At 35.7% G+C, this 27,607-nt stretch overlaps 1 protein-coding gene across 3 annotated transcripts in view; it reads left to right on the top strand.

The window, feature by feature from the left end:
- The first annotated feature begins 2,438 nt into the window (after positions 1-2,438).
- Positions 2,439-27,607, top strand: part of LOC144976872 (sodium- and chloride-dependent glycine transporter 1-like) — a 75,950-nt gene continuing 50,781 nt past the window's right edge. Inside the window, exon 1 of one of the 3 annotated variants that reach the window (XM_078921414.1) lies at positions 2,439-2,564. The gene's annotated coding sequence lies outside the window, so the exon portion shown is untranslated. Of the gene's footprint in view, positions 2,565-12,318; positions 12,670-27,607 lie in introns of those variants that run through there. The other 2 variants (XM_078921412.1, XM_078921415.1) reach the window with 2 other exon arrangements.

Below are 27,607 nucleotides of genomic sequence, written 5' to 3' on the forward strand. Positions count from 1 at the left end.
GATTCCTCCTTTTTGAGTCACCCGGTCCTCCAGGTTGGGTGGGGGTTGTCGAAGGGTTAAAATCCCTTCCATACAATTCATTGATTCAGAAACTCAGACGGACAAATCAAATCCTTTTTTTTTATAGCTTGGGCGACCACAGAGTTTCTGCAATGACAGAATTTATGACGGACAACAGACAAAGCCGAAAGGACTCTGCTGACGCGATAACGTCCTTACCAAACAAGCAGCTTCGAATTGCGTCGTGGAACGTTCGCACCATGTATGAAGCGGGAAAAAGCTCTCAAGTTGTGATCAAGGGGAAGGCCACGGGGAAGGTGGAGAATAATTAAAGAAGCTGATACACAGAGAAGTGATAAGACATGGAACATGTTGAAAAAGTTAGGTCGGGATAGAGAAGGATGGAAACTGTTTGTCTGTGGCCTATGCCCTGACCCAGGATGATAAAAGCAATGATTATGATGATGTTGTAATACCGACAACTAGAAATACATGAATGCTAAAACAATTCACCTTAATACTTTAAGAAAACATAATATAATATCTACCTCTGTTTGACCTTTGCTACCTGTTGCTTTGCTGGGCAGAGGTAGAATTTTATCACTTTATTAAATCTTAGGTATGTCATTTGCCCTCTCTTCTCTACCTTATGACTGCGTGTTATTAGACTGGACACTGGACATTACTCTACCTCTGACATACTTACTTACTTAGTTATATACTTACTAATTACTGTCTTGCTTACTGACGTAATTAATTAATATGCAGATTTGATAACCCAAATTGCCCATTGTTTTATTGGAAATACTCTCAAACAAACTCAAAATTATATAACTCCTTTATAATAATGTTATATCTAGAACATAATTGCATTCGGTTATCAGACTGCAAATGTATGCACTTAGGTACTCATTTCTACTCCCTTCGCCATTTCTTCCCTTTACAATAATGTGTAATGATATCAACATTACAATATGAACAAGAATAAAAACAAAACCATTTTTTTTAAATAAGAAGAAAAAACTCGAAAGAGAAATTTTCGAGGTCAAAATACTTCGACAGCCCTCAACTAATGAAGTTATAATTATTAATACTATGCGCTTAGTTAAAATGCTCACACCATCCGCCAATCGAATAATATAATGTACCTACACACAAAACTATGTGTAACCTTAAACTTTTAGAGTCCGATTGATATAATTTAGTGAGTGAGAATTTATCATTAAAATGGCTGGCTAAAAACAACAACAAAGAGCTGAGTGACGTCATTTTCGTTCCTTTGATACGTTACTTAATCTTTCATCTCAGCATTAATCAAGAAGTCGGTGCTCCATCACCCACACCGACCCCAACAACTTAACATTGCCCCTGCTCTCTCTCTCTCTCTCTCTCTCTCTCTCTCTCTCTCTCTCTCTCTCTTTCTCTCTCTTTCTCTCTCTCTCTTCCCCAACCACATCGTGCTCCAACCTGCTTAATAGTAAAACTATTTCATTTCCCTTCAAACTCAACAACATTATCTCTCCCCCCCCACCCCCTTCGTCCCTTTCCCATAATCCCTCTCTCTATCTCTCTCTCTCTCTCTCTCTCTCTCTCTCTCTCGCTCTCTAACTGTATGTGTTTGTATGTGTTTTTCTGTGTGTGTGTCCGTGTGTGTGTGTGTGTGTGGGTGGGTGAGAGAGAGAGAGAGAGAGAGAGAGAGAGAGAGAGAGAGAGAGAGAGAGAGAGAGTGCCTTTCCAACCTTTCTTAAACTTCTTATCGTGTATAAACTGTTTATAATCACGAAATACCAAAACCACAACAATAGCTTTAATTCCTCGTCTATCCCTTCCTCTTTAATCATAATCACTATCAATCCACCTATCTATCTATATCTATCTATCTATCTATCTATCTATCTATCTATCTATCTATCTATCTATCTATCTATCTATCTATCTATCTATCTATCTATCAATGATATTTTTTATATATATGTATATTTTATTATATATTATTATATATATAAAATTGTGATTATATATATATATATATATATATATATATATATATATATATATATATATTATGTATGTGTGTGTGTGTGTGTGTGTGTGTGTGTGTGTGTTGGCACCATGATGAATCACGCTCCATTAGAAAGTTACAGATTATTTCTGTCTTTACTAACCCTAGATTTGAGTCATAATATATATGTGTATTGTTCGTTTTGATCAGTTGTAAATATTATGTGACTTGAGAAGATAAAAAAAATATATATAAGTAATGAATAAATGAATGAAGGAATAAGTAGATAAATATATAAATAAATACATGAATAAATAAATAAATAAATAAATAATGCCTTTTTCAAAGTGCCGATAAAATGCCAAACTGGCAATCGTGCTCATACTTGGTGATGAAATTATAGGGCCCCAAAGGAAAGGAAGAAGGCAGCTGCCGCTGTGAGAAATAGCATCTCCATCATCTGTGTCAATCGATAAACATTAAGGACAGTGACCTCGTTTGTTCCATTTCTTTATCGAGGCGTTGGTGAACACTGCAGGGCTGTACACGCTCGGAACAAAAGGTGAGAGAACAGCTGAACCTATTGTTTGTATGATTTAATGTTTGATCAAGATACCAGATGTCTATGGTTAATATTGAATCTTAGCTCTACGGACCAGTTTCGGGTAAACCACATTTTGAAACGTAACATGGTTTTACAGCAAAGTTGTTAGCTGAAAAAAATAGACATTTCGAGTCATATAAAGCCAGATTTTACCCCAGTTTGTTTCACGTTAACTCACTCAACCCAAACACCGACTATATCCGTAGTTTACCCGGGTTACTTTTACCCCATGCCTATTTATTTCATTTTTATGAGACCAAATTATAGGCGCAGTATCAAAGCTAATGTTTTTCGTTTTTGCATGTTGATGATGGTTGAATTAAACTATCTATATACATGCTCATTTTTAATACATAGCAAAAATCTCTAGGAGTGAGAGAGTTAAATAGACAGTAACAATAGGAAGCAAAAGTGTGATGTCCAAAAAAAAAAAAAAAATGGTCCCAATCTCATTGGAAGTGTAAAACCACTCTTCCGGAGGACTGGATACATATCTTGTGTAATTGAACTTCTGTTTTCAGAGTGATGGCATCTTATTTTGTAGTCTAATTATATGCTGGTCGTCTATACAGATAATACTCGCACTTTTACGTCCCATAATCACAAGAATCTGCCTATAGAACAGTAAAGTTTGCTGCCCCAAACGTAAACAAAGGTCGAGAAGCACATGGCAAACCACATGTTCCTGTCTTGACAGCTCACGTTCCAATGTAAATAATAGAAAGAAAATAACCTTTAAAATTTGGCTGTTAGGTGGCAAAAGAAACACATATTCATAAATACTCGATCATGCATCAAATAATGTCTAGATATGGATATTTTATGGAACAAAAGGTAAAATTTATCAAAAGTTACGTCTATCTATTTTTAGACCAGAGCAAATTATTGCGCTGGTATGAACAAAACGAGAATTATTCGGAGCCTGATTTTCATAATAATTTAGTCTTATATTATTATTTCTGCAACTGTTAGATTTTATGTAAACATATTTTCAATACTGAAAGTGTATTGCCTACAACTCAAACTACAAAATTGGGAGACCTATATTGTGCGTAAATTATTCCGGTCCCTAAAGGAAATCACTAGCAACTTGTTATTGTTTACGTTTGGGGCAGCAAACTTTACTGTTCTATTTATGCAACGATTAAAATAGTTACGCCACCTTGTGATGCAATATGTAAAATAATATTTATTATTAGTCATTCCAAAGGATTTTGGAACCGGAAGAGTGTAAGGTGTGACGTCACGACTTCTCTGTCTTGTTGCTTTTTACTCTTTTCTTGAGATGCTCCACTGGATATAATGTTAATATAAACCCAGCAATCTAGTCACTATTGGGTGGAAAGAGTTTCATTGTTCTGACCTCTCTATCCACCCAGTAGAAACTAGATAGGTTGATGGCCGATAGAATGCTCTCCTGGGTAAAATAGATACCCAACTATTTAGTCACTACAGGGTGAATATAGAACAATAATAATCTCTCTTCCACATTAGGAGTGTTTTGCTTGTGAGACCTAAAGCTCTACCGATTGACCTGTCTGGACTTTCCTCCCCTCTAGGAAACAGCAGAGGGCAGGGAAAATAATGAACGATTTCATTCATGTCTCACTTTCTGGCCTTGTTGGTATGATACTCGCCTTCGGAGCTGTAATGATATGTCTCTGGCTCGAGTTCTGATATGAGCAATGCAAAGTTAATTCATTGGAAAAGGCTCTGTACTCACATCAAATCACCATGTGGCGTAGTTGTAATGGCTTATGATCGTATATTGGCTTTTTGATAGATGGTATTGATATTCCTTTGTATTGTGTTGTAGATGTTAATGACTAAATAGTTCAAGGGCTAATAATGATAATTGAATGTACAACATCAAGACATTCAAATAAAAGTCCAGATTCCATGTTTCATTTCTTACTGCTTTATTTCTTGTGAGAAATTCGAAATCCAAATCAAGTAGCATGGTGATAATTCAATCAGTTCCATAAATTCGAAATCCGTGAAATCAATCCAAATGTTAAGTTATTTTGCCTCTGTAACCATTTTCAATATACGTGGAATCTTTCTAAGTCCGTAAAATAAAGATTCTTAGTAGGATGTTAGAACATTCAGTATGATGCAAAATGCAACCCATAGTGAAGTATAATAGAATAGAATCAAAAGGTAGAATCCCGGTTTAATCAGAAACACTCTGTTTTATATCCTATTGTAACCTGTTCCCACAATTACTTTAACCAAAGGTCAGTTTTTACGCCCAAATAATCACAGGTCGTACGCCCAAATAAGCCCGTATGCCCAAATAATACGGTACGCCCAAATAATATCGTACGCCCAAATAATACGGTACGCCTAAATAATAAATACAAACTATAATTTAATGCTTTCATCCCCAAATACCAAGTAACACCGATCAAAGAAAGTAATTTTCTAGTACTTTATATAATGACCAAGTTTAACTGATATACAAGCACTGTGAACTCATTAAACCCATTTGCTCTTACAACCATTTTCAAGTAGAATATCTCGCCGTTGAGTGTTGTCTCTGTAAAATAGAATTGGAATAAAGCCTAAGAGGCATCGTGTCTTAGTCTTGTTGTTTTCCTCGGATTCCATGCCTTTTCCAAGGACCTGACTTTGCGCGACTACAACGGTACTCAACCAGGGACTAATAACTGGCCAAAAGCCGAGTGTCATACTTACTTACTTACTTACTTACTTACTTAATTCTCTTCGGGCCTTGAAGCATTTAGGGCATCCACCAGACATCTCCATTTTTTGCGATCGGCTGCTTTTGCGGTGGCTGTATTCCAGGACAGGCCTGCTTCCTTTAATTCTTTCTCCATGATCCTTCGCCAGGTTTCTTTGGGTCTTCCCCGCTTTCTCTTCCCATCTGCTGTCCAGTACAAGGCTGTCTTGGGAAGTGACCCTTTTTCCATTCTGGCCACATGACCCAGCCAACGCCATACTACAAGACAATAAAGCTCAGCGAAAGTCCTGATAAAACCCGTGCTCTCTTCAAACAGACTCGTACTTTCCGCACCAAATATTATATGCCTTTGGGAGCCAATTAAACTTGAATTTGGTCATCAGAATCTGGGTAACTTTCATCTCAAACTGCGTTGACGTTCTAGCTCTCGTGAACTCTTTTTTAAAGTTGACTTCTATCTCCTAATTCCGCCTCAAGGTTTAACTTTTTTTATTTGCTACCAAAAATCAGGCTCCGTTCTTGCTAGTGTTGTTGAGAGCGGTCCTCTTAATTTCTCGACGATACCTTTAATTCGTATTGAGGCGTTGCACTCCCTGTAGAAAAGCGCAGTGCCGGGATGGACTTCCGTTGATGGCATGATTGCCAACTCAAGTAGTCCCCGCTGATTTCCTCAGAGGACATTCGTCTCTCTCTCGTCAAAATAACTTCCTCAAGAACAATAGAGTCTACATTATTATATTTGACCGTGGTCCAGCATTACCCCCGAATAACCAGGGATTTCGGGTCTATGGTGGTTGAAGGGGGGGGGGGGGTCCCGATTGCTCACTTGGTAGAGCACTCGCTTCACACGCAAAGGGACCAAGATCGATCCAGGGTGCAGTCGAGATTTTTTCTGAGCCCCCTGTCCACTCAGCAATGAATTGGTAGCTGAATCTGTTAGATTTGGCAGAAAGTACTTTGCGATAGACTCGCGTTCTATCCAAAGTATGGCAAGCAATTGTTATTGTCCGTTTCACGTTATAGAAACCGGGATAAACTCCGGCTCCATGGGCCCAATGGCTCTGAAGGACTACTTTTTCTTTCTTTTTTTTTGGGTCTATGGAATGGAAGTACTTGATCTTAACCTCTGACAGGACGGATATGAATTATTATTACTTAAAGGGCCTGTCCTTGACCGACTATGTCTTAGTGAGGGGGTTTAAGTAAGTGTAGTATAATATTTTGGAACAAGAATAATATACAGTGGATGGTCACGAGATGATCTTTTCTGAACTGCATGGGTCAGAGTTTACCAGTTCACACCGGCAAAGTCGGCGAATTAGAACTTCGAAGTAGGTATTGTCGATTGTTGTTTGTTTTTTTTCTTTTCTAACAACACACTCCACCACTACAATTATCATCATCATCATCATCATCATCATCATCATCATCATCATCATCATCATCATCACCATTCCCACTACCTCTACCATCACAGCTGCTTCCATGGTCATTTTGTTAATGGGTCTTGGAATGAGTCCATGTATTTTTATACCGACACTCAACTGTTAATCGCACAACCTTTATCTTCGTGTCCGTTAAAATCTCCTGAAATTGGGATAGAATATGGTTACATGGATTTTGTTACTCATTAGTCATGAATCAGTGGTGGATACGTAACTAATTATTACCATTACCATTATAATTAATAATCTTTTTCATAATTACTGGTATCGATTACGGTCAACTGTACCCGGATACGATGAGATATGTCAACCTGCCCGTTTAGCGTTTGCTAACATATCATGATTAATAGTAATGCGATACAATTAAACAAATAGTCGATGATTAGCTTTAATTAAATAAAATCTCAATTATAGAAGGGTTAGGTCAACTTAATCTTGAGATTATTTGTAATTTATGAGGGTAATGAAATTGGACTCTACCAACTTATTTCAAATCATATGTCCACGTCAGATTCTACGTATTGCTATTAATTATTAACGATTCTGATAACCTAGATTAATATTATGCTCTCAATGGTGCGAAATGGAAAAACTCTTAAAACAAGGGGAGAACGTTTGTATTACAACAACAACAACAACAACAACAACAACAACAACAACAACAACAACAACAACAACATCAACAACAATAATATATAACCCTTTATTTTGTGTTTTGTTAGGTATGGGTATTTTGATAGATTAAGAAATAAAGATATATAGTTAGAGGAATAGAAAGAAAGAAAGAAAGAAAGAAAGAGAGAGAGAGAGAGAGAGAGAGAGAGAGAGAGAGAGAGAGAGAGAGAGAGAGAGAGAGAGAGAGAGAGAGAGAGAGAGAGAGACACACACACACACAGAGAGAGAGAGACACACACACACACACACACACAGAGAGAGAGAGAGAGAGAGAGAGAGAGAGGGGGGGGGGGAAAGAGAAAACGAAAGAAAGAATGAAAGACAGATATATATATATAATATATATATATATATATATATAATATATATATATATATATAGATAGATATATAGATAGATAGATAGATAGATAGATAGATAGATAGATAGATAGATATAATTTAAGGTCTCTCTCAGTTCCAAAAATGCTCTGGGTCCGAAATGTCCGCTTTTGTACATGTCGTGGAACGTAGATTGTCTGTTGTTGGCAGCCACCCAATGTCTACTATGACTCGTACCTTCCTTCTCAGGAGGAAACGATGTCCTGGCCCCCAGGAAAAAGATCTGAAAAAGTGATATGAAAGTAAACGGTGAGGAAAGAAAAAAAAAAGGGACCCCCCCCCCCCCCTAAAAAAAAAAAAAATCAGCATGGCAGGCGAATTTTTAGGGATTTGTTTTGTTTTGTTTTGTTTTTTCTTTTTGTTTATTTTTTTTTCTTTATCTGGTATAGTTTCATAGATATCTTTTCAGATATTTATCTTATAGATACCAGTGCCTGCTCGATAATTTGTCACCTCGCCCTGAAGAATCTTGTAGTTTCCAAGCCGATCGCCATTTCGTCATCGCGGCCCCGTCCGAAGTAATAGTAATAGGCCGGCAAACAAAGTACACCCACAAGGGCTGCTGTGAATTCACTTGTTTCATACTTTATGAAAATGTGATACATGTATAAAAATTAAATGTTGTTTGCGTATAGCTAATGTTGAAGGACTATTTTGTATTTAATATGTAGATAGATGGTTAATGTGTGGCCGATATACTTTTCTTGTTTCTGTTGTCTGTGCGTTGACTGGAGCTTGGAAGATAACGCTTTATATCAAACAATTTTGCGAGCATGCGTGTCATGGTTCTTCCGTTGCACGTTTTAGTTGAAGCTTATCATTCATCTCACAACAAACGAAGATTATCACATGCACTGCCAGGACAGCCAAACGACAAACAACTGTACTCCCTTATATATATGAAAGAAAATAAATTAATAAAGCTTCTATTTAGCAGAAAAGTGTTATATCATTAAACCAAGCATGACAGCTTGATAAATAAGAAAGAAATGACTTAATAAGGGGCATGATCTTCAAGTCTCTAACGGGTTTATCGGTCTCTGCGGCTATGTGGTCTTGTGGTATGACACTCGCTTTCGGATCGGAAGGTGTTGGGTTCGAGCCTCTCTCGGCCCATAGTTGAGTCCTTGGAAAAGACTCTTTACTCTCATTCTCTCACCATACTCAGGTGTAAAATGAGTACCTGGCCGTCAACAGCGTTGTCTGTCGGAAAATTGTAATATCGCCTAACAGGCGTCATGTTTAGTTCTACGTCTGACGTGTTGCTGTTGGTAAGGGACCCTTTGTAAAGCACTTTGAGCACATTTTGTGGATATTGCGCTATATAAAAGCTCTAGTTTAAAAAGCTCTAGTTTATCGGTCTGCTGGAACTTGTTGGCAAGTCAAGTTTCTTTATTATAATATGATCATGCAGATCCCAAACTAACCATCTTTTCTTATACAACCACAAATCACCAAATTCTTGCTGAAACCAAAAAAAATAATAAAAAATACATAACTAAAGATACAAAAGCATGGAATAATAGTACCGACATATACTATTTGCAGGTCTGATAAACCAAATTGCTATGGGCCATGGCCGACTAGAGTATTATAGTAGGGCTATGTTATGGGCTCATTGTTGTAATGGAAATTCTCTCAAATCACACGGGAAATATTATATCTTCATGACCACAATGTTGAAACAAGTCTATAATTGCATTCTGTAGTGAGACAATAATAATAAATCTTTATTGTCCGAATAAAAGTGGCAATTTGTCATTTGGTTACACATTTATAACAATACAATATTGACATAGACACACTCACACAGATGCACACTAGTAACATCGTAGTCATCGAAAAAAAAAAACAACAACAAAAAACAAAACAAAAAAACACCAAAACACACACACACACACACACACACACACACACACACACACAAAATACGGCATCTGTAACTGTGTAGGGATGTAGACGCCCATAAGTAGGCGAGGGAACATAAACAATCCTGACTTGGGTTATCGATCTAGCAATTATGTACTCTTGTTGTTGGTGGATACTTATTAGTATTAGGGACATTATACCGTCGTGTTCTGAAAGAACACATCTTTAAAATCTGGGAAAAAAACTCGTCGTCCAAAAATCAATAGATTATAATAGACTTCGCGACATCCAGAATTGAGTTTTGTCAAAATTAGAGTTGTTTTAATCCATCGATATTTGATTTGAACGACGAGTTTTCTGACCAAAATTAAATTTTATTTGTGTGTGTGTGTGTGTGTGTGTGGGGGGGGGGGGGGGGGGTTGGTGTCCGTTTCAAGCAAAATGTTTTCTGAAAAAAGAAAATGCCTTTTGGATTTTTACCAGAAAGAAAAACAAGTTTTATTAGATTAAGATGACTTATAATTTGTGAGATTTTTTTTTTTGATTCTCGAAATGGTGGCAAACAATTAGATAGTATTTTTTAAAAATTTGTTTTACTTAAAAAATTTGTTACTGTCATTTTTCTTTTCTTTGACTTTGACATCAAACATTGACCAACTTATACGCCATTTTAAAAGTTTAACTAGATTATTGCGGTATCCATTTAGAAACTAGACTTTCTTTCATTTTTTTCCCTCCTTTTCTCGCTTGTGATGTTTTCCCCGAATCGTTATCAAAATATGGTAATGGATTTAGTAATTAGCTAATCATTTAATTATGCTCCATTTGACAATTTATTTTGTAGAAAATAAGACATCCTAACTTTTTTATGTTAGTGACAGTGACATTTCAACTCGATTATAAAAGCGATTTTTGTAAGGTTTTTACAAAAACTAGCCTTTTTCTTTCATTGATATTTTAACTCAATCGTTATGGAAATACGTTGATGATTATTCTTTTTGATTATTTAATTATGTTTCGTTGACACATTTTCCCGTGCTTTTTCCATTGTTGGCATTTAAAAAGACGGCGCCTGTTGCTCGATAGTTAATTCATTAGAGTCGTGTGTGAATTACAATAATCTGGTCTCTGGCAGTGTGAATCAAAGAATAAAAGGTAAATAATATGTTTGGATTCTGAACGCAATTCCTTTGATTTTCACACGTTAAATGTCAGAGTCGGGCATTAGCTTTCGTCATACTAGGCCAGAAGTAAGTTAAACGGTTCTGTTTTCCTTACCAATTTGGCTCACCTATTCAATCTGGTAGCAAGTCGAAGTGAACCAGATACGTACCATGAAGTGAATCTGAAGTTAAAATGCTCTGAAATGTAACATTTCAATGTCTGGTCCTGCCGTTTCAGAAGCGGTATTATCATACTCCTTTCCACGAACAGTAACGCGTAATGATATCAAGTTTGCAAAAACAATTTGTGGCGTCAGATTGTAAATTGTTAAATTTTAGATAAAATACGAGACAAACAACAAGCAGTATCATTTAAATTTTTAAAATATTTGTGTTCAAAACATGTAATAGATAGAGTGAATGAAATATTTACTCACCTTTTACAGAATATGGCATATCTTTAGACTAAGGGTATGCGAAGAAAAGAAGAAAAAAAAAAACCCATCAAGATTATTAATTATTGATGCTATGCGTTTAAGAAACTCATCAGTTCTGCTCGTTCTATCCGCCAGATCAATAGTACCAACACACAAAGCTATGTGTATCCTTTAACATTTATAGCCTGTTAGTAGGAGAGGATCTTTAGTGAGAACTAATCACCCAACTGGCGGTCTAAGCAAAATAACAATGAGCAGAGTGACGTCAACTTCATTCCTTCTCTATGATTGCAGTGATACGAAAAGGATAACTCCTGAGGTCAACATAACCATCCACACCCGCACCTCCACATACACACACACACACACACGCACACATAGACACACATACACACACATAGACACATACATACACACACATAGACACACAAACACACACACACACACACACACACACACACACACACACACACACTCACACGCGCGCAAGCACACGCAAACAAATCGCAGTTTTGCAAGGAATGGACCATTACTTGCCTACCAAGCTTAACATAGATATGCCAATTTGACAGTTTAAGGGTCAAATTAAAACAAAAAAAAAAAAGTAAGAAATATATAAAGATGGCGTTTTTTTGAAGCCGTTTGGCATGGAAAATTTATTGGGTTTGGAATTTTGGCTTTTGTTTTTGTTTCGTTGGTTGTTTTTTTTTCTTCTTTGTTTTGTTGTTATTGTTTTTTGTTTCTTTGTTTTTTTGTTTGTTTTTGTTTTTTGTCAAATGTCAACTAAATACACGTTTTCATTATTAAGCTGAAAAGACGGGTTGAATTTTTTTTTAATAAATCAAGACACTACTCATTGCAGGGAAAATCGAAAATGAACATTTAATATATTATTTCCACCCGGTTTATTTTAGCTGAAAAAGTAATGCTAGGGAACGTTTGGTATTTTTTCAGACACAGTGACTGCGACTTGGCATTTTTATAAAAATCAATCTGTCAAGCCTGGCATAGCCTACTCACTTTCTCTCGCCCCAAGTTCGCGTGTTGTTTGGTAACGGCAGCGCGCTCTGCAGCAGCTGCAACCACGAGGGAATAAGCTTGCCTTCCGCCAAGTCTCAACAATTTCATTCACCTTTCTCATCCGTTGTACTTTCCTTTCCATTTTATTGAAGCACGCGGAGGCTGTGGAAGACACCATGCCATTAGTACAGTTTAAGTAAATGATAGATTTTTGTGACAGTTTAATATTATCAGTGGATTTGCTGTATATTCGACCGTACTTTATTTCCTAGTGACAGATTTAGCTTCTATGTTCTTAAAATAACATTATTGTCGTGAGTTTTTACGTTAACCACCATTGTTTCGACGACACGGATTTTCTACAAGGAAGGTGACTATCGATTTCTCTCCTTATCAAAGTATTTTTGTAATAACTAAATATACGGAGAGATAGACGTCAAGAATAAATAAATAGTATTTGGAGTCCCTTATTTAAGCCCCATCTGTCTTTAACTTTAAGCGACGGTCTGTTAACATTGAGATCGTACAAGTACAAAGACACGCTTCGAGACTTTTGCCTAACATCCGACAGCTATATTTAGAAAGATTTTAAAGCATCTAAATTTGCCTTCACTAAAATATCGTAGAATAAGAAATGATCTTATTCACAGGCATGCCAACCGTTCCTGAATTTCCGGATTTGTCCCGGGAATTTGAAAAAAAAAAACTAATGGCTGTCGCGGAAAATACGGAAGTTTCCTTTTTGTGCTTGAAATGAAATAATTGACCATTTTTTAACCGCCTTGAATAAAGAAGTTTATGCAGTCATGAACTACAGTGGTATCATCATCCCTGTCACCACTACAACAACACCACTACCACATCATCAGTCCCACTACCAAAGCTACCACATCATCATAATCTCTACCACCACAACTACAACAACCACATACTCTCTATCACTACTGTTAAAGCCCACCACCATATCATCATCTCTACCACCACAACTACCACCACCACCACTACAACAACAACCACCATCACATCATCAGCTCTACCACCACAATAACAACAACCAACATCACATCATCATATCTATCATTACTACTACTACAAGAATAACAACCACCACCACATCATCATCTCTACCACCACTACAACAATAACCATCACCACATTATCTTCTCTACCACCACCACCACATCATCATTCCTACCACCACAACTGCAACAACCACCACCACATCATCATCTCTACCACCACTACAACAATAACCATCGCCACATTATCTTCTCTAACACCACCACCACATCATCATCTCCACCACCACTACTTCAATTCGTCTATAACTATAAGGAAAAAATAGCCTAATTCAAAGAACTGTGGCAGTTTGGTATCATCTAAAGTTTGAGACAAAAAATTATAATTCAATGAATATTTTTAAGAATGCCATTGATAAAGAACTTACCAACATAATGTTTGATTTTGATGAATCATGTAACATGACATTGGATATTATCGCATTTTGTACTTCAAATATTTTAAACTCTCAAATGTACAAAGTTATACTATTGAAGATGACACTTATTTATGTATTAGATATTTAATACTTGATATTTTCAATTAACATTGAATGCTGTTTCTAGTAATGATAATTGTATCTATGCATAAAAGTTAGACAGAGCATATATAAAGGATTTTAGAACGTATTAGCTCTTAAAGGATACGATACGAATAAGACCATAAACGAATGACTATTTCTGCGAATGCTCGGGAAAATAAACTTGATCTCTATTTCTCCGATCCTTTTCCGTTCTCAAGATTTTTTTGTTATTTGCGAGAGTGTCTGTGTGAACGATGAGTGTGTAGTGTATAGATTTTTTTTTTTTTTAGTGCTTGGGCGCTCTGTCTTTTATTCCCAACTTTCTGTTTGACTTCTATCTTGAGTTTGTGCTATCCTGTCTTTCAACCTCTGTTCCCGTCTTGAGACTTTGGCTTTGCTATTTAGGTTTACTTCTGTTCTCTCTTTGATAGCGCAGCGCGAAGTGCAAAAGTGAACGCGCCATGAAGTATTCGCGATATGTGGGGTAGTTGTACACATATGTAATGGCTTATGATTGTATAGTGGTTTTTTGATAGATGGTAATATTATCCTTTGCGTTGTGTTGTAGATGTTAATAATGACGAAAGAGTTTAAGGGCCGGTGATGATGATTGAATGCACAACATCAAAACATTCAAATAAAAGTCCAGATTCCAAGTTTCATTTCTTACAGTTTTATTTGTTTGTGATAAATTTCAAATCCAAATCAAATAGCATGGTCATAATTCAATCAGTTTCATAAATTCCAAATCCAAATCATGATAAATTCCAAATCCATAAAATCAGTCCACATGTAAAGTCAATTTGCCTAAGTAACCATTTTCAATATACGTGGAATATTTCTAAGTCCGTAAAAGCAAATAAATGATGGTGAGCACAAAAGGTTTAAAGTGTGCAGCTCATGGTCAAGTTGAATGCAGAATCAAAAGGTAGAATGAGAATCCTCCCGTTTTCCTCGAAACATCCTCTTTTATCACTAACAAAATTTTACCCACAGTTCCATTGTTTCCACGCCCCTTGCAGTTTTGACAGTTCCCTGTCAGTCTATAATCCAACCCCTAAGAGTAAGACCAAATCATAATCAAACCTGAAACGTCAATTCCTACATATTGATGTTAAACCCCGCCTTTTATGATATAACATTATTTTGATAAATGCCCCTTTCACCTGTTTCAACACCCCTAAACCAATTTAAGGATGATTGATTAAATAGTACTCAACATGATAACCTGTCCAGTAACTTTGACATAATAACTGCCCAAACCTATCATGCATGGACCAAGTTTAACTGATATGCCTGCATTATGTACTCACTAAACCCATTTGCTGATATATAATTGACAGTTTGCACCAAATGTCTTAGATAACCTTTTGCATAGGCTTACTCTCTTACATACGCCCCTTTCTTAGAATTTAAATTGACTTAAAACAATTTCAATTAAAAAAAAACAGTAAGAGATTAAATATATATGTAATGTCGAATTAAAAGGTAATAAACAAATGTAAGAAATAGTCTATTTTAAAAATAATGATAAATACTTATACCAGTTTAATATTTAAAAACTTTAAACTTTAAATTCTAAAACACCAAAGTTGATTACAACATTCATATATATCGATTATAGGTTTTATAGTATTACAACATTGATAAATTCACAAACATCAAATTTGATTACAACATCGACAGTAAGATATCAAGTAATTAAAAGTTCAAAGAAAAATTATCTTTTCATCTTAAATTCCATCTTCATAGCAATACAAGTGTTAATTCCCGTCATATTTAATCATATATCCATATTCTTGCTTGAAAAAGAATGGTTCAATTTCCATTTGTGATATACTCACGTTGTCTTATTCAATCTCAAATTCAACTCTATACGACATGGGTGATAATCTCAGCTTCCATGTATGTTTACTCATTTACTGTCATCTCAAAACCAATACCTTTGACATTCCCTTATATTGTATGATTCCATTTAAACAACATTATTACATTAATTCCAACTTATAATTGTGGTACAAATAATGTTTTATAGACATCTAGATTCAAATACGAAGAATTATATTTCAATTGGTAATAAAAAATATTTAAAAATAAATCATAATAATAGCATTATCATCATTTTAAAATTCAAGTTGAAGTTATTATCATTCATTGTTCATTGTTGATGTTTCAATTTTTAAGCTTTTTAAATCATCAGGGTGTAGTTTGAAGTCAAAATGTTCTTTATGGTCATCCATCAGAGGTAACAAATTTCTCCGTAAACAGTTCATCTTGAGAATGATTCATCCGGTGAAAATTGTCAGTAATTGTTAATTAAGTCATTGTCTCCATTTAGAATGAGTTTTCATGTAATGAAAAAAATATATCAACTATAAGAGTTGAGGTGATTGTATCTAGTCTACGTGTTGCATTGTTGTGTGTGTTGTGGTCACTGCATAGCCCAAGTGTCATAAATTCACTTTAATTATTGTTAATTAATTAAAAACTTTTTCCTCTGTAAATGTCTTCGAATTATCACCATAATGTCTTCACATTCAAATATTTAGTGTTTAGTAAATAATCAGTCATTAGTCTGTCCGACTTATTCATATTTAGTACAGTGTAAATAACTAAATAAGTAAAATCTAACACAGTATGTGATTGTGGGCTGTTACTTAAGTGACCAACTTTTGCAATTAGTGTGTTGTATTTGTTCGAGTCTTTTGAATTGGGACGAAAAAAGACTCTACAGGTAGCAAACGTATGCTTAACCTGTTGGGTTGTTTCTTGGTCTTGTGACGTCGCTGTAATCCATTCATCTCCGGCATCTGGGTCGATTCTCCTCGTAGATATTTGTGGTTGTCTCGTGTATACGTTGAATCTCATTGTAGATGAAATTGTAAAAATTCAAGATTAACTGTGTGCGAGATCTTGAATTTAAATGAAGTTTGACTTAACCAGCAAGTCAAAAGAAAGTTGTGAACTCAGCCATGTGTTGACAAAGAGTTCGTGTGTAGTAGTCGACAGAGGTCGTGTGTTGTAATTGTTGTGTTTGTTAATCGAGTTTCGATGAGGTGGCATGTGAGTACACACCAGGTAGATGATGTAATCTTGCAGAGTTCCGGTGGGTGACGTGAGTCTACACACCAGGTAAAGGATGTAACAATAACGTAGTCTAGTAGACTATGTAGTAGGGTCGAATAAGGTCAACAATATTTTCGTTATTTGAACGCAGGTTGTTGAATATCATACGATAATGATTCCAAGGAAATCGCTCATGTGGCGTTTTGCGATACTTTTTTCTGCATTGTCTTATATACATATATAGCCTTTATCTTTTATAATGATACTAAGACAGGCTTTATTATAATATTCAATGTTTATAAGTTGTAGATATGGGTGCTGCACACTTGTATATTGACATAAGTTTAAATTTGAATACGCTCACCACTGCATATGAAGGAAGTAGTATTGTTCACAATTGGACATCATTTTAGTAAAAACAATCGTATCTTGAACGTTTATGTAATTATTGACATCGTACATCGTTGGGTATTGTTGTCGTAGAAGTAAATACAAGTAATCCAATTGTTCAATAAAGAATGTAAATATAAAAAGGTTCATGGAAGAAATCTGTGTTGATACAGATATTATTTTATGAATTCTATCAAGTTTGTATAAGACGAAAGGTACGATGTAATTGAGGTTGCTGTGTATTTGTAGTCTGTAGATTGTGTTGATTCTGGACGTATCAATGGCGTAGTCGAGATTGTTACTCCATTTTAATGTATTCGTGGATAGACCAAAGGGATTAGGACATTTCCCGACCTCTGTTGTGGCTGTGTTTGAGTTGGCTCTGTCGTTGCCATCAGCGTTCCCGTTATGACTGATGTTTTCAAGTGTCCTCTTTCGTGATGACTGTATAATGTTTTAGTGGAAACACTACTTCTGCCTTTGATTAACTCGAATTATTCCCCTTAGAAAATCCCTAATTTAATGAAATATGATTTTGTTTATTTTATCATTATTATTGGTGTTATCGTAGCACTTCCTACCATTTCAATTTATTGCTGAATGATTACACACTTAAGATTTGACAATTGAACATAACTTCTTCTTCAACTCAGTTACAAATTTTATGATATAAATGTTAAATTCAAACCACGCAGTAAATATTGATTACAATTACAACAGCAAATTGATAGGAGAAAAATATGATAATCAAAATATTTGCAGAAACGATATACACTCTGGTCATAAAAATTCAATGTTTCGCGCCTTTGCCCTCGGCTTATAAAAATATTCATATAACTCATTGCGACGTTATCTCGCGCCTCTTAATATTGCATTGATAATTGTGTGCGCTTTAACCACGCGCATCGTATTTATAAAAATTCTCCGCCTTCCGCGTCATTTCATAATGTTAAACCAAGCGCTTTAATCAAACGCAAAATAAAATATTCCCGAACGCCTCATTCCTGCGTCTCGTAATTTAAACCGTGTGCACTTGAATTACCGCGTCTTACATCACTGCGCTTATTTACCCACTATGCATATACAGCATTTTACCATATGGGTTACTTATAATTCGCTGATTCTTAACAACAAGTTAACCACTTGTGTCACAAATATTATCAGCTCACATGACATGATAATGCATTTTCAATATTTTGTTATTCTTCCGTAATAACATTTTAACTCCAATTAAAAGACATCAGTCTTTCATAATAATTGATACTCCGTCATTTTATTTGTATTATCTGCTTTTCATTCTCCGACTTTAAACCAAAAGTCGTTATTCCGTTATTATGAGAATATATCTCCTTTTAAAAATCACGATGAAACGCGTTTCAAAACAAAACTAAACAAAACAACGATTGACTCATAGTGACTCAACTTAATTTTCGGTGATAAAATCAAAATGTCTCATGTAATCTATTATAACGCCATTTCTCATTACAAATATATAATTAGCTCTGTTGTCGATTACTTGGCTGCGTTAACCACACATTTATTACCAAGAATACAAACAGATATAAAACTTTGCTCTTTGTCATGAACCCATGAATCTCAAAGAGTCAATATCAACCTACCAATTCATCCCTATTGACGGGAGAGAAATATAATCAATGATGTTGTAATATAACAATAAATACCATAAGACATTTTTCAATTATCAAAACTTAGAATTTACGTGTTTTTATTGCCATCGTCTTCTTGAGTCATTTTGACAGAAAATAAAACGTAACAACATTAAATAATGGACCAACTGTTTATGTAATTCCAACAGTAACATACAAAAATTGAAATAAAAATCGACACATCTTTGTTACTGATATTAACAAAACATTGCCATTAACGGAACAAATTAATATTCGAAGATTTATTCCGAAACGCTTGATTGTAAGTAAACGCATTTTCATTTATTTTGAAAAATGAAACGCACTAAAATATTCATTTAAATTCTGCAATTTTTATTTTCATCTCTCCCTCTCTTCTTTTTAATTAAATAAAATACGTATAGCATCAATGCATTATTATTATTATTATTATTATTATTATTATTATTATTATTATTATTATTATTATTATTATTATTATTATTATTATTATTATTATTATTATTATTATTATGCCGTTCTATAATATATTGCTTTTAGTTTTTAATATATTTCTTATTCCATCTATGGTTCTTAATTTCAATATTATTTCGTTTAATTTTTTAAAATACCGTCTTTTATCAGAATTTTAGGAATCATCTATAATTTCAATAATTTTTTTTTTTCAACATTTCATTACAAAACAATTATACTACTTCACCTTCAGAATTGATATTCATTTTCTTTTCCAAATAAAACTATTTTCCTATCTGTTCACAAATTTTCACTTCAAAATTCGAGTCTCACAAAAACTTTAATAGATGTTAACACCGCAACAATATACATTTCTTGTGTATCCATGGTTCGTAATAATAACATCTTTACATCCTGGTATCACGGCTCCAAATAAAGATATATAAGAATCCTGAGTCACGACACCAAATTAAATACATAATGTGGGGTAGTTGTACACATATGTAATGGCTTATGATTGTATAGTGGTTTTTTGATAGATGGTAATATTATCCTTTGCGTTGTGTTGTAGATGTTAATAATGACGAAAGAGTTTAAGGGCCGGTGATGATGATTGAATGCACAACATCAAAACATTCAAATAAAAGTCCAGATTCCAAGTTTCATTTCTTACAGTTTTATTTGTTTGTGATAAATTTCAAATCCAAATCAAATAGCATGGTCATAATTCAATCAGTTTCATAAATTCCAAATCCAAATCATGATAAATTCCAAATCCATAAAATCAGTCCACATGTAAAGTCAATTTGCCTAAGTAACCATTTTCAATATACGTGGAATATTTCTAAGTCCGTAAAAGCAAATAAATGATGGTGAGCACAAAAGGTTTAAAGTGTGCAGCTCATGGTCAAGTTGAATGCAGAATCAAAAGGTAGAATGAGAATCCTCCCGTTTTCCTCGAAACATCCTCTTTTATCACTAACAAAATTTTACCCACAGTTCCATTGTTTCCACGCCCCCTTGCAGTTTTGACAGTTCCCTGTCAGTCTATAATCCAACCCCTAAGAGTAAGACCAAATCATAATCAAACCTGAAACGTCAATTCCTACATATTGATGTTAAACCCCGCCTTTTATGATATAACATTATTTTGATAAATGCCCCTTTCACCTGTTTCAACACCCCTAAACCAATTTAAGGATGATTGATTAAATAGTACTCAACATGATAACCTGTCCAGTAACTTTGACATAATAACTGCCCAAACCTATCATGCATGGACCAAGTTTAACTGATATGCCTGCATTATGTACTCACTAAACCCATTTGCTGATATATAATTGACAGTTTGCACCAAATGTCTTAGATAACCTTTTGCATAGGCTTACTCTCTTACAGATAGCACAACTTTTTGATAAAATATGTCTTTGTCAACAATTTGCAAAAACAAAATTCCCTGTCCACTTTGTTTGAGACATCGCGTCCGTAACCCATCAGCTACTGGAGGCTAGCCGACCATTCGGAGAAATAGAGTTCCAGTTTATTTTCCTGAGGGTTCGGAGAAATAGAGCCGGCCAAAACAAAAATCAGAAAAAAATAATTTAAGTGATGTATTACTCTTTTTATTGTTTTTGTTATTGGCTGTAAAAAGGTTTTGAGCACGAAACGTTCCGTGTTTGATATTTTGTTCTTTTTCGAAGCTCTTATTACACACACACACACACACACACACACACACACACTCACACACACACACGCACTCATACACACACAAGTTGGGAAATAAAATGCCATCACTCTGACATCGGAAGGTGAATTACACAAGTTATGTATCCAGTCCTTCAGAACAGTGGTTTTACACTTCCAGTAAAAAAGGAACCATTTTTGTTGATTTTTTTTTATATCACACGTTTCTTCACTGTACGATAACCTCTCGGGTGCTGGTCCCGACTTCAGCACCATCATCCGCCCACTCACTGCTAATTAACGGATATGGAAGGGGGCGGGGGGAGGAGTGATTGGAATTGATCGCCTTTTCTGTGAAATATCGATCTAGATGTCAAATGCCTTGGTTATGTTGGTGTTGTGTACCCTTGACGAGCAGTCTTGCCTAGATTCTATCATTGGTTTGGAATTCCCAATACCTAATACTAATATTATCTCCATTCGTATTGAAACGATAAGTCGTCGGGATTAACCTGATGCTTAAATTGGAATTTGACCTTAGGACATATAATTCAAGTTCAAGTAAATGCCCTCGATAGCTCAGTTGATAGAGCACTCGTTTCACAAACAAAGAAGTCAGGATTTTTTTCTGGCAGCCCCTCCCCTTCCCTCCTGTCTTCCCAGCAGTGATTGGATAGCTATATACAGCGGCGTGGCGTATTGACGGCATATGGTGGTGCCATGATTAGAAGAAGAAACAAACTTCTAAAACAGTGAATACGATTAAGAGGAAAGAGCACATGTTAAAAACTCTCTTTTTTAGAATGGGGGGGGGGGGGGGGGGGGGGGGGGGGGGTCGATAGTGTTTTCCACAAGTGGACAATACTCACAAAAACAAATAATTCATGAAAACAACAAGCCACAAAGAAAAAATCACTCCACTTAAGTACTTAAGAAATCAAACAACACACCAAAGTATAACTGTTGACAATCTTCGCTTTCTCTCTCTGACTGACACAAATACACACGCACACACACACACACAAATACACACATATAAACACTCATACACATGTAACCATCAACTCGGCACTACAAGCAAGAAATACAGTGGACTCCGGATAAGACGATGCCCAGGGGAACCGAGAAAAAAATCGACTTATCCGAAAATCAACTTAACCGGAGTGTAACCAAATGAGCAAAAACTCAATTGAACAAAGCAAACCAATCTAGAATAAGTATGTCCCTTCATATCGCGCGGTCTCTGTAGTGGTCATGAGAGGCTCCTACCCCCAATAGTCCCATAGAGGAATCGGAATACATAAAAATCGGAATTTGAGATAAAAAAGCGGAATCAACTTACTGTTATTGACTATGACATGCTTTGAAACAGAAAATGTAATAGACAATCCAAAAGTACTCAAATGATTAAAAATAAAAAATGTTTAAAAATGTACAGATTGTGTAAAGACTAAGAATGGGGTCAAATAATAATAGAGAACACACAGGTCCTGGCCGTCTGAGAGCAAAGCATTGAATGGATGGATTTAACCTTGTCAGGACCCTCCTCTCCCCCCCCCCCTATACACACACACACCTAATCAAGCAAACGCGCGTGTGTGCCGGTACACACACACACACACACACATGGACACAGGGCTAAAATTAAATAGGGAAAGAAGTTGACCGTACTCAAATAATATTATTACCCATCGAAGCCAACATATAATATTACCAAGGTCATTGACCTCACGAATTGGAGTCACAATAATAATAATAATAATAATAATACTTCGGTCAACCCCCCTCCCAAACATATAATATTATATCCGACATCAGCAGCACACACTTTGAAGAGACTAATCAGACATACAAAATGTGTGTTGATTGACCATAGGAGATGACGAAATAAGCCATAGCTCACTTTTTTTTCGCTAGAGATTTTTTATTTTATTTTCCTCGACAAGAGAGGTGAAAAGCGGAATTTTTGCCTTGAATGTGGAATGTATTCCAATTAAGTGAAATTATTCCGCGAAAAGTGGAAGGGTAGGAGCCTCTAGGTCAAGGTCATGCTTCTTGTAAATCGTCGAGACAGAAATAGCTGGTCTACCAATTTCCTATGCGATGATTTTCTGTCGCATGCCAAACTTTCCAAATGCATCGAATCTTCCTTTTCCGCGATAGGTTTGCCATTGTAGTTGTAGACTTGACTTGAATTCCTCTTGATAAAATTGATACTATTAAGAGGGCCATTACATAGGATGGCCTGGGATTGGAACCAAAAAAATCTTGAACTTGAAGTTGCGACATGTAAAATTTGAGATGGAGAAATTAAAGTTATTCAATACTGCTCATGTACATTGAACACGGACGTCAGGCAAAGCACCTACATCACATCGATGTGCGCCAATCGTTCGCGGATATTCTTAACCACTTAAAATTCTTACTGGTAGCTTTTTTAACCAATGGAAATACTTGTTTGTTTGTGATTTTTTTGTAGTCATGAGTGATAAGAACATCGACTTAAGCGACATCGACTTATGTGGAGTTTTTTTTTTTTTTACTAATGTTATATAGGAAGAAGGGGGAGGGACCAAGAAAAAAAATCGACTTGGGTAAAAATCGACTTAGGCAACGTCGACGTATCCAGAGTGCACTGTATGTTGGTAAATTCGTCCACAATGCTTCGTTGCATACAATTACTTTATTTAATAATCGTGAAATGGAGGTTTGGGGGGGGGGGGTTTAATCTGTCATATTTTTAAGTTTTATGTTGTTTCTCTTTGCTGCTTACAAATAAACTTGACAATGATCAGTGTTTTTGACAGTTAATGTAATAATTTGGATGGCCGAAGTTACCCTAATTATGACGTAAATGATGTAACATTGGCGCATCCCCCCCAGTCCAACGGTGGAGCTCTCAGATCCTGGCACAAGTCGAGGGTTTTTTCCGCTATTTGAAGATAGTATAATTCGACCCAGTTTCTCGCTCAATCAGCTGTAGCGATACTAATGGATAGAGCATTAACTGGAGCTTTGGATAACTTTACACCACGGCAGTGATGTCACCAACACACGAGTCGGCGCAGTGCGTGAATCGGAATCTTGAATAGAGCGGAGACTAAAAAGGCAGTATGTTGTTGGCGTTGGCGAGTTGGCGAAAGACAGTGAAGTTATAATTTCTCAGTTTTATTTTAATTAAATTATGCTGTTAATGATTTTTAAAAGATTGGTGCGGTGCCTGGCACCATTCGATCCAATGGCCCCACGCCACTGGCTATATATATATATATATATATATATATATATATATATATATATATATATATATATATATAGAGAGAGAGAGAGAGAGAGAGAGAGAGAGAGAGGTTTGTTTATTGTACTTCAAAAACATTTAATTTCTAAATCTGGTAATTTTGACATAACAGTTTCAGCACGATTATTACTCCATCTAGTACATTCGGAGATAATAAATAACAGTATGGTGACGGCTCAAAACAGAAAGACAGGCAGCACGTGGTAAAACACGTGTTCCTACCTCCGACAGCTCACTTTCCATAACAATTAATAGAAGAAAAAAAAATAACCACGGATGGTTGTTATATGCAAAAGAATCATATACTCATACATGTTCAATCACGCATCAAATACTCATAAATATTCATATTATATTATTAAACAAATGACAACATTTATCCAAATTACTGTCGATCTATTTTTTTAGACTACGTTAGTTAAAGCTAATTATTCAAAATTATTGCGCTTGTGTGAACAACACAAGAACTATCTGGACTCTGATATTTTAGAGTAATTTAGAGATGAATTTAAATAGTATAAAATTTTATTTGTGCGTGTTTGATTTGACTAAAAGTGCATCATCTACTATGCAAACAACAATAAATGGCGCAACGTTCTCCTGCTCCAAAAGACTCCAGCGTGAGACCAAGCGATACAAACGATTTCAATTTTAGTGTTTGTATTTGTGATTTGTATCCATTGTAAAGTTTTAATTCACTGTTAACGCGTATTAGATTTCCGGATGTCTCACTCGCACACTTCTAGAATCCTTTGTATATTTGTTTTCATCTTTACGATTCACTTCGTAATTTGACTAACAGTCACCAGCTTCACACAACGATTCTCACGTTGGCATTTCCTTTACTCAAGTCTGCTTCATGTTCATGCAGTGATTCATTAGGATACTTTTTGAGAGAAGACATTTTTCATAATAATAATAGATGGATTGTGGGTTTTTATTGGTATCAGTTTGTGATATGTTGATTGATGTGCACGAAATAGTGGGACCCGGTTCGTGAGGGTGTGAAAATGATGGTAAAACAAACAAGGGGAAAATGGGTTGTCAAGAGAAGAAAAGCCGGCAGAGATGATAGATTTTGTTTGTGAATTGAGTTTGATTGTTATTTCGTGTAGCTTAAACTATACAGTTACAATCTGGAACCTACGTGTGTCAATCATATAAACTCAAAAACAAACAGAGAACCCCCACCCCAGTAGTTGGTATGTCAACAAAAGTTAAAAAAAAAAATTCGTAGTGCGTAGCACCCCCTAGCCTATTCATAATATTATTGGCTCTCGCCCTTTCCTGATAAAAGCATGTTCTGAATTCGAAACAAACTTTAGGTCTCTTGATACTTGCTCACGACTGGAAAAGGAACAAGACAAGGGACCCCTGTAACCATGGCCGTTTTCATGAACGAGGACTAGATTTAGTAATTTACTAGTCTAGTAAATGACTAGCTAGTCTTAAGCCCAAGCGAGATAAGTGTCTAAAAAATCGGATTTCATGAATGCTTTCTAGTCTCGGACTAGCTAGTCACTTGCCTAGAAGTGGGCGTTGTAAGGATGTTGACCAATTCGGTTATTTTGTGCGGGTAACATCACCTCTCTACTTCATGAAGATAGAAAAGATACACACGCCTTCATGCTTACAACGCAAAAGATTTTCAAATTAACTGTCGACTGTTATAGACTGCAATGATGTCCATCGTCGACTGTCAATTCTATATTTGAAACAATGGCAGTTTTATTGCGAACACCAAGTTTGAAACTCAAAAAAATTGAACACCCCCCCCCCCCCCCTCCAACAAAAAAAAATCCCAATAAATAATTACTCAAAAGAGAAAGTGTGTTCTGGATTATCACATTATTTCAGTCAATTGCAATGTCAACAGAATAACTTTTGTCTCCTCTATACTTTCTATTGCACCAAATTCACTAATTTTTTAGAAATGATCCAAGGACGAGCTGCTAGATTACAACATGAAACAAAAATATTACTTCGAGTGTAAACAACACGTTTAACCCTCTCCTTACCGATCCTTTTCACTATTTTCCCAAAATGGCAGGTTTACCCAGCAGCCAAATTTATTTTTAAAACTCAAACAAGCTCTCTACAAAACAACTTTACGTTCTTATTAATTAAACAAAGATCATTCTTTAAAGTTTGTGATGTACAAGATAAATCTGAATGAGAAAAATGTATATTGTGTCGTAACAAATGTGACGATTTTGAAGCAGGTGGTAAGGAGAGGGTTAAAGAGCTCCACTGGCAGCTCTTTTATTTAAGGAGAAGAAAGTCCCGTCTCACATGGTGTACAAAATAAAACACTCTTTCGTAGCAATCTCCAAGACAAACCTCAAACCACCAACACGTTACACTAGAACAAGTAACGAAAATAGATTATTTCTCCTCTCCAGCGACACGAACTACCGGCTATACGCTTCAACAGTCGTGACGTCACTTCCCTCGTAATGACGCATGGTAACTTAGTAACTGGCTCTAAACTATCGGAACAATTGCGGACGCCCTTATGAAATATTTCTCCGACGAGTATAAAAGCGTAGCCAGAGGGGGAAAAAACCCATTATAAATCTGATCATGTTTGACTTTTACACATTCTGATCACAAGACATGAAAAGTTCTAGCCAGCATGAAGAATAAAACGTACAGATTTTCTTTGTTTAGAACCACGATGGCCGCTGTTGCTGGCGATGTGACATCAGACTATTGGATCCAATTCTTGCGTATGCGGGAACAAACTTTCTGAAGACATCACATCAGCTTCAAACCTAGAAAACTTCACACACCTCCTCTCACAGCACGTCGTGACATCATCCAGCAAACCCATCTTTTCGTCTCCTTTTCACATAATATTATAGACCCACCTGCATATATATTTTTGCATTCATATGACCAAAAGAAAAAAAAAAGGGCTTCAAAATGTCAAAGTTTCCACAATAAAGGTCGACATGATACTGCAGATGCAGAGAGATAGATAGAGAGAGAGAGAGAGAGAGAGAGAGAGAGAGAGAGAGAGAGAGAGAGAGAGAGAGAGAGAGATGTATGAGATGTATCGGGCTGTGTTGGCGATCTAGTGATATAATATTATATTGAGATAGACAGTACATTCTTACGCCATTTTGGTCTTTTTCTCTGATTTGTTTGGAATCAAAAACAAATAAAAAATATTCCGGCTCCACTG

This window comes from Berghia stephanieae, chromosome 7, assembly GCF_034508935.2.
Source record: "Berghia stephanieae isolate SIO BIC M18660-M18661 chromosome 7, UCSD_Bste_1.3, whole genome shotgun sequence".
Taxonomy (NCBI): Eukaryota; Metazoa; Mollusca; class Gastropoda; order Nudibranchia; family Aeolidiidae; genus Berghia; species Berghia stephanieae.